This window comes from Triticum aestivum, chromosome 4A (genome assembly GCF_018294505.1).
Source record: "Triticum aestivum cultivar Chinese Spring chromosome 4A, IWGSC CS RefSeq v2.1, whole genome shotgun sequence".
Classification (NCBI taxonomy): domain Eukaryota; kingdom Viridiplantae; phylum Streptophyta; class Magnoliopsida; order Poales; family Poaceae; genus Triticum; species Triticum aestivum.
This window is the reverse complement of record NC_057803.1, coordinates 317,946,321-317,955,050: the sequence shown is the minus strand read 5'-3', so window position 1 is coordinate 317,955,050 and position 8,730 is coordinate 317,946,321. Positions and strand designations below refer to the sequence as shown.

Here is an 8,730-nt window from a genome sequence, read left to right as displayed (position 1 = left end):
AAGGAATTGCTAGCAAGCTACATGGACCAAGCGTCCGACACGTTCACTTATAGCCAACCACAAAGCCAACAGCGGATGAACGTTACAGCGGCCGGACGTCCGACAAGTTCCAGCAACCGGCCGTCCGGTCTTCACCAGAAATCCTGTACCACATGTCCGGAAGCAAACTGACGGAAGTCCGATGCGCACTGGACATCCGAACACTTCCGAGCCACCAGACGTCCGGCAAACACCGGAAATCAAGTACCACCTGACCAGAGAAGAAAATGGCGGAAGTCCGGCGCCCAACCGGACGTTCGGTCACTCGCGAACGACTGGGCGTTCGGTACTGCATGTGCACATCCCCACGGTTTTCAGCCCATGTACCCCTCTTTCACCCCTAGGCTATATACCCTTCTCCTACATCCATCATAGGGCTGGCAAAGACATAATAGAGAATTAGTAGAGCTTTGCCCATACTCATTATTCCTCTTGGAGATCAAGACCTCCATGCGAGAACATCCCCTAGTGGATGCAAGACCCATATAAGGGAAGATCCATCTAGGGATGCAAGACCCCTATATGGGAAGATCCTCCATGGATGCTAGATCTCATCTCCTTTGGATTTGAGAAGAACCTTTACCTTTGTGCTTTCCCCTTTGACTTGTTCTTGTATATTTGTGGATCCCATAGTGATGTGTGATTTGGGTTTGTTTGAGTCTCTCTCTCTCTCTCTCGTGTTCTTGAATGCTCATCCTTTCCCCACCTCCAAGTGCGAAAAGATCTCAAGTCTAGGGTTTTGCCCTACATCACCGTGCCTCCCCATCCCTTCCTCTCCTCTCCTCTTTCCTTTCTCGTAGGTCACTGACCTCCTACTCGTGTCAGGTCCCTCTCCTCCTTCCTTCCTCGCAGGTCGTCGAGCAAGGAATCGAGCTGGGCAAACGCGACGGCCGGTCGGATCAATGCCGAATTGACCGGATCCGACGCAGGGATCACAACAAGGAGGAGAAAGTCGGAGGAAGGAGCGGTGGCGGGCAGGGGCGGCAACCATGGTGGCGTTGGTGGCAGGAGTGGCAATGGAGGCTCCGCCGACCACGACGAGGAAAGCGGGATCTGCAGTGAGCTTCGCGGGGTTGGCTGCGGGGGTCAGAGGAGCTGGCCATGGCGACGCTGTGGCCAGCGGGCGATCAGAGGCGGCGTTCCGGTTGCGCGCGGGAAAAAGGTAGCGATTGGGTTTCGCGATGCAACCGCTCTTTTTTTGTGGCAGCCGCCCTACTACTCTATATTCGCTGCACTTGAGGACTTTTTGTTGGCTTCCCCAAATATTTTTTTTCAAAAATATTAGAATTTTTTAGAGGAAAAAAAAAGAATAAAATAGCCTTTCATGCTCTAAAAACAACTTGTGCCTGAAAATTATAGGGCTTGCAGTGGGAGACGCGGCAAATATCTTTTTGGCACGAGTCGGTGTGCCCCGTGCCGTGGTGGTGCAAGTTGGTGGAAAGACAACAAAACAAGAAATCCAATCGTCAAAGAAGAACGAGAAAAGAAAATACACAAAAGATAGACCACGATTGCCGGCATCGAGCCCGACGAGGCGTCGGAGGTGCGACAAAGATGAGGAAGAAGCTGGGCACCCGGTTCCCCGCGGTTCGTTCTCTCCCTCTCCTCCATGGCCCCTCTCTAATCTGGCTTGCCCGTGATCCGATCTGTCCGTGCTCTCGGTGGATCTCGGTCCTCGCATGGTGGATCTCGCCGTTGACTGGCGCTTTGTTTGTCTTCTTGTGGTGCGTTTCGTCGCCGAGGCGCCGCCCGGGTGGAGACGCGGAACGGGCTGACGTTCTTCTCGGGCAAGCGCTCGTGGGCCGGGCGAGGAATCTAATCGTCCTTTTGCTTTGTCTCGCTAGTGAATTGATTTTGTCCCCTTGTTGAGTTCATTTGTGGTGGATGGATGGATGGAGTGAGGTGGACTCGGTAGTCTACCGCGGTTGGTTTTGTGTGAGTGGAAAGATTCTTGATCACTCACTCGGAGCTGACTCTAACTTGTGATGATCTGGCAAAAAGATCTATCTTGCAAGTGCAAGATGGTGTCGAAGAAGCAAACCCATTGCGATGTTCCTTCGTTGTAACTCGGTTGCTCGTTGTACAAGATGAGTAAATCGAGCTTGAATTGCGATTTAATACTGTACTTTTGCTGCCCAAGTTGCTGGTAGCATGGGCGATCGCTTGCAAGATTCCTCAAGATGCAAACACGTGTGGTAAGTGATAGAAAGAAAGAAGGAAAGGCTGAGACAGGCTCAGCAGTGTAGTAGTATAAAATTTGGCACATGCAACCTATAAATCTCGAGCCTTAATGTTTTCAGGACGTTTGGAACATTTTCACTGTTTTATTGTCACCAGCCTGACATCATTCAAGTTTTGAAATTGCACGAGACCTTTCCGCTTTGCCCTGTATGAGTTCCTTTAGCGTGATAGTAATTTTAATAATACTTCTTGTAACATGCCTTGTGTTTCCTTGTTGAGAGAACTAGCATGACATCGTGCACCCATTTTTTGGGTGTGTACTGATGGCTGGAAGTTTTTGTTTATGTCTGTTGCTGAAACCTAGCTTTCCTTTGTTATTTTTGCTTAGCATTATCTTATGTTGGCTAGTGTGGCTCTTTTGCTCTGTGTTATGTTGTATTCTGTAGGACTATATATTTCAGCTGTTTGTCCAATCACTAATTTTATGTTGTTGTGTTAGGCACGGATCAAAAAGATAATGCAAGCAGATGAGGATGTTGGCAAAATTGCACTGGCTGTGCCTGTTTTAGTTTGTAAGTCCTGCAAGAATCTTCGTGTGTCTAGTATCTGTTTTAAAATCTCTATGTTTGGCCCATATCTTCTGTTGCTTTTAAAGATATTGCGGCATCACTGTTTTTTGCTGTGTGCATTGTAACACTAGATAATTCCATGATGAAGCATATAAAGTGAGTATCTGGCATTCTGAATTTATTGTTTGCATGCAGCGAGAGCCCTTGAATTGTTTCTGCAAGATTTGATCGACCACTCATACAAAATTACTCTTCAAAGTGGTGCAAAGACACTGAATTCCTTCCACCTGTGAGTTCTATTCTATGTCCATGGCTGTTTAATCTTACTATGACTTCGTGCTGTATGTATTGTATCACTCCATGTTTTTCTAGACATGGATAGCTTTGAGCCGTCTGTGCTTGCTTGCTTACTTGCTTACGAAGCCTTTAATCCCAAAAAAGTTGGGGTAGGCTAGATATGAAACCCTTTCACGAGGACTTCCCAGGAGGTCACCCATCCTAGTACTACTCTCGCCCAAATGGGTTTCATACCCAAAAGACTGGCTAGTTTTTACGTTGGCTCACCAAGCCTATCACAACCCTTAGATATGAAACCCTTTCACGACGACTTCCCAGGAGGTCACCCATCCTAGTACTACTCTCGCTCAAATGGGTTTCATACCTATGGGACTGGCTAGTTTTTATGTTGGCTCGCCAAGCCTATCACAACCCTCCTCCTTTACCCGGGCTTGGGACCGGCTATGCCGATTGCCGAGAAGACATAGGCGGAGTAGACATAGGCGGAGTTAGCTTTGAGCCGTATGTGATTTACATATATTATAAGGGTCCATTCGGATGTATATGTTTTTCTAGATGAAAGTTAGTAATATGGTGGTTTTCTCCAATGTATCTCCATATATTATAAGGGTCCATTCGGATGTCCTCAACATCTACCAAATTCTCAACTCCTGACTCCCTCTGATTCTAGTTCTGCGTGCGAAGGGTGAACATTTGGCACCATGTACAGACGAATGGTCTTCATGGGTTGGTAGCCCATTTTGTTAGGATTTGGCTCGTTTAAAAGGGAAAGGAAGGCCAGGGCTTGGCCCGTTCGGTGGGGAAGGACGTTGTCTCTAGCATGAACAACAGGGAAAGGAAGACCCTCGTCGCACCGCCCATCCTCGAGGCCGCCCACTGGCGCACCGCTGACGAACAGCGCCAGAAGGGCCGCGTGACTGTCATCCTCCGTGGCTGCGAGCCTTCTCTCCGTTGGTGGATCTAGCCGGTGGCGGCTGTAATAACGGTGAGTAGGGCGAGGTAGCGCCGTCTGCGATTGTGGATGGTGAATCCGGCGCCGCCACCATTGTTGTGGAGATGCAATGCCTAGTTGTGGACACCGATTTGGCTGATGGGAGGGAGAAATAAGAGCGATCAGGGAGAGAGAGACAAGAGAGACCGGGTGGAGACTCGCTCTGGTTCGGTTTCGCTCACGGGTGAGGAGAGAAATCGATTATTTTTCCTATTGGTGGCATGGCCTTGTAATTTTGAAGAACTCCGTGAGCCACAGTTTTGGGGGGTGAAAGCGGAGCTGGCTTTGTGAAGCTGGGACGTTTGGTCTGGCTCCGTGTTCGGAGTTGGCGGGGTGTGGAGCCGGAGGCCATCCAAATAGGCCCTAAGTCTATTTAACTTGTGGAAACTGCCCAGTTGCTGCTTTGAAGTTTTTCTAGTCTCTTACATATTACGCCACTAAATACCATTAAATTAAAGTATCTCACAGGCCTAACATGTGTGGTCTAATGTTGCTTGGACTTTTGGAGCTTAAATAAGCTCTGTAACCTCTTGAAATGCCATCCCTTTGTATGGACGACTCTTAGCATGTGCAGTTTGATGTTCTTGGCAAAAGTTTCTCTTTTGTATTTTCATTATTAACCTGACTATTATGATTTAAAACAGGCTATTTTTTGTTTTCATTCTTTTAAGAGGTTTCATTACTCAAACTAGGGAAGGAAATCAACACCATACATACATTAATTAAAACACGTAGCCAAGTATATTTTTTGCCTCTTGGGTCAGATAGCAAACAACAGCTGTGCATCCCTCTCAATTTCATCTTGAATAACGACGCCTGAGCAATCCCTATTCCCACACCCTCCATGGAAGCATCATCCGTAGCTCCCTTCATCATCTGTAATTCTTTCATGGCTGCTGCTGTCAAACTCCGCACCTTGTTTGGCTTCAAAAGCTCTCTGGATTCTAATGTGACAGCGAGTCTGGTGACTAGATGAATTAGCTGAGTTCTGCTGGTCGTCATCTCGTAGTGTATTCCTGTTCTCCCACCATAGCCACCAAAACACAATTACTAGCAATTAGTGCTCCCCTGGAAGGCTCCAAAGAGGAACCAGAATATCGGAAGCTGACGAGCACAAGAAAATCATTGGGAAATTATTGTCAAGGCTCAAGATGTATCAGCAGGTCAGTTTCGGACAGGTTCATCTTGGTATCCAATTGGAAACTGGTTTATGTTTTTCAGTGGAAAACTACTCTGGTATGATTTCCGGTAATGAACTATAGGAGATTTGTGAAGATGGTCTGCCTTCCGAATGGAACTTGAGTGGAAGCTGAGATGAGCCTGCTCATATGCAGCACATGTGTTTGTCTGACTTATCATGATTTACAACTTTCATCTGTAATTGGAGCTACTAATTTGATTATAATCTAAGATTAATGATGTAGACTTTTCTTCTTTTGATACCTTTGATAATTGTGGTCATCAATGGTGTTTTCTTTTGTCAAAAATTTAGTTACACAAGTCAACCACAGCCACTTATGAGATGTTTAAACTGTGTGCCTTTGCCTTTAGTGACTAATGGTTTATATGTTTCTTATGAGATGCTCAGAAAGCAATGTGTGAAGAGGTACAGCTCTTTTGACTTCCTAACTGAGATTGTCAACAAGGTGCCAGATCTCGGTGGCGGTGAATCTTGTGGAGATGAAAGAGGATTACCCAGAAGAAGGTAAGTTGACTTGGCATGGTCAAATTCTCATGAATCATTGTGATAAGTAACGATCATGTTATTAATGATCATGTTATTAATGATTGGAATTCACTTTCTAGGAAATTTTCAAATGGAAGCGACCCAGAGAATGAGGAGCCCCGATCTAGCAAAATGGTACAATTCCATCACATATCTTCTTCTTACGAAACCTTTTATCCCAAACAAGTTGGGGTAGGCTAGATATGAAACCCTTTCACGAGGACTTCCCAGGAGGTCACCCATCCTAGTACTACTCTCGCCCAAATGGGTTTCATACCCAAAAGACTGGCTAGTTTTTACGTTGGCTCGCCAAGCCTATCACAACCCTTAGATATGAAACCCTTTCACGAGGACTTCCTAGGAGGTCACCCATCCTAGTACTATTCTCGCTCAAATGGGTTTCATACCTATGGGACTGGCTAGTTTTTACGTTGGCTCGCCAAGCCTATCACAACCCTCCTCCTTTACCCGGGCTTGGGACCGGCTATGCCTAGAAGACATAGGTGGAGTTACAATTCCATCACATATCAGCAGAGTTAAATTTTCTTAGCAGATAAGTTGATAACATGATTGGCTTTGCAGCCCATAAGAAGCTTGAACACCAGTCCCAGAGGACGAGGCAGAGGTCGAGGAAGAGGGCGAGGGCGGCCTCCAACCAAGAGAAAGGAAATTGGTTATGTACAGTTTGAGGATGAGAGCAGCATGTTTGCTGAACAAAGTGAACCCTTGCCAGGAGATGAGATAGTTCCGGAGACCAACCGTGGCAATGAGAGTATTCCCCAAAGCTCACATCCTCTAGTGGAGGCTCCATCAGCCATGACGCCAGCTGTGATTTCAAAGGTTGAAGAAGCTAGCACCAACCATCAGCCAGATTGGCCTATGCCAGATGCCATTGGAGGCATTGGTGTTGGACCATCCAGTTTTGGACATCTGACAGTGCAGGTTGATGAGGTAGAGGACTACGACAATGAGGATTAGGCATAGTCATCCTCTCATTCATCATATGCTCTAACAGGACAGTTCTCCTGGTGTTGTACATTGTAAATATTGTTTCAAGTAGTTACTGCAGCTATGATGTGTAACCTATTTCTTTTTCCCAATAATTGGTTCTGAGTTGCCGCATTGTTGACCTAACTGACTAGGATGTGCTAAATTTAACCCTGTATTTGACGGTTGAAGCAGTGATATTCTGTCGTCCTGTTATATTGTACATGTAACCAGCAGTAATTTTGTGTTACTAGTATATCATGTCGTGACCATCATGCCACGAAATCATTCAGATGTAGCCAAGCAAGCAATGTGTGTACGCGAGATATCTACCTTGACCTTTACGATTTGGAGGTGGATTTAGGGCAAAACACAAGGAACAAGGAGAAAAAACACGAGGAACAAGGAGAAACCAAGAGAAATCTAGATGAAAACATCCAACAGGATGTGATTCGCACCAACTACCCTCAAATCCAAGGTCAATTCAGGTACATTTTGCATCCAAGAACAACGCAACAAATAAAGGTAACCAAGGGGATATTTTTTCCTCAATCTCTCGAGAGACGTTTCGTCCCCGATCCAAAAGGATTCTTCCAAAAGGATTTTTCTTGTTAGGTCTTCATCCTGTATGAAGAAACAGAGCAAGACAGAGCTTGCCCGGATCATTCGAACCCCCATCTGGATGATCCGGACCAAGCCCGGACGTTCTGGACCCTCATCCGGACGATCCATCAAATGTGCCTGAAGAGTACAACAAGCCTCAGGACGAAGCCGGATCATCCAGATCCACCCGAACATCCGGCCCAACTACAGCGAGAACACAGCTGGACGATCCGGACGGCTGCTCGGATCATCCGGATCCTCGACGCCCGGATCATCTGGATAGTGCCTGCGTGCATGGCTTGGCCGAGGCCCATGTACCTCTCTCTACCCATAGACTATATATACTCCTCCCCTGCCCACGTTTTAGGGTTAGCAAAGGCTTAGCTCAAGATAGAGGTAGAGCTTTGCTCATCCACTTACCTCTCCCATGGAATCAAGGCCTCCATGTGAGAAGATCCCCCAAGTGGATTCATGACTCCTTCATGGGAAGATCCTTCTAGGATTGAAGACCTCTCTCTTTCAAGGATTGGGATGAACTAGCTACCCTTTGTTACCTACTTGTGTTGGATTTGAACCCTTGTGTCTTCTCTTTGTGTATGTGGATTTAACACGTGTGATTGGATGTATCAATTGAGTGTTCTTCTGTTGATTTGCTCCTTTCTCCACCTCCAAGTGTGAAAAGATCATGGACTTGGGTTTCACCGTACATCATCTTGGATAAGAGCATAGGTTGATTCACATCTTGGAGTCCATACCCCCATTTGCTAGCCTAATTTTGTGTGTTTTCCCCAATTTCAAAAATCCCCACAAAAGACCGATACCATTTTTTTTGTGATTTGCTGGTTTGATAATGTTTTGTTGATTTTGATCCATGGATTCGTTGTGTTGCAAGTGGATCTAGCATTCCCCGCCTCCTCCACCACAAAATCTACCCAAAATTGCCCCGATTTTTCTTTTTATCCATGATTTGGAGTTCTTCCCGACCGCATAGCCGCGCAGACGACCTGCCTGGATCATCCGGACGCACACCCGGATCATCCGGACATCGCCTGGACCATCCGGACCGCGGCCTGAATCATCCGGCTTCCACTGTCAAAACTAAATTTTCGACAGAAAATTTGAGCGACCGCCTCCACTTCCGCATCGCCAACTCCGAGCCCCACCATAGCACTTTCGAAAATCCTTTGACACCCATAGCCATACGACCGCTTTCCGCTACCACCATTTTACATTTGCCATTGGGATTTTGAGTTGTGGTTTTTTGTTTCCTAACGTGTTTCGGCTACTTAGGAATGATTCGGCATCGACATCATCACCGCTCAAATTCGCCATGGACT

At 46.5% G+C, this 8,730-nt stretch overlaps 1 pseudogene across 1 annotated transcript; it reads left to right on the top strand.

The window, feature by feature from the left end:
• Positions 1–266: 266 nt before the first annotated feature.
• Positions 267–7,006, top strand: LOC123086027 (uncharacterized; annotated as a pseudogene). Its single transcript, XR_006440292.1, has 9 exons — positions 267–325; positions 892–1,201; positions 2,210–2,234; positions 2,720–2,792; positions 2,985–3,078; positions 5,153–5,240; positions 5,658–5,782; positions 5,884–5,938; positions 6,386–7,006. The product of XR_006440292.1 is annotated as an uncharacterized protein (transcript).
• Positions 7,007–8,730: the final 1,724 nt, after the last annotated feature.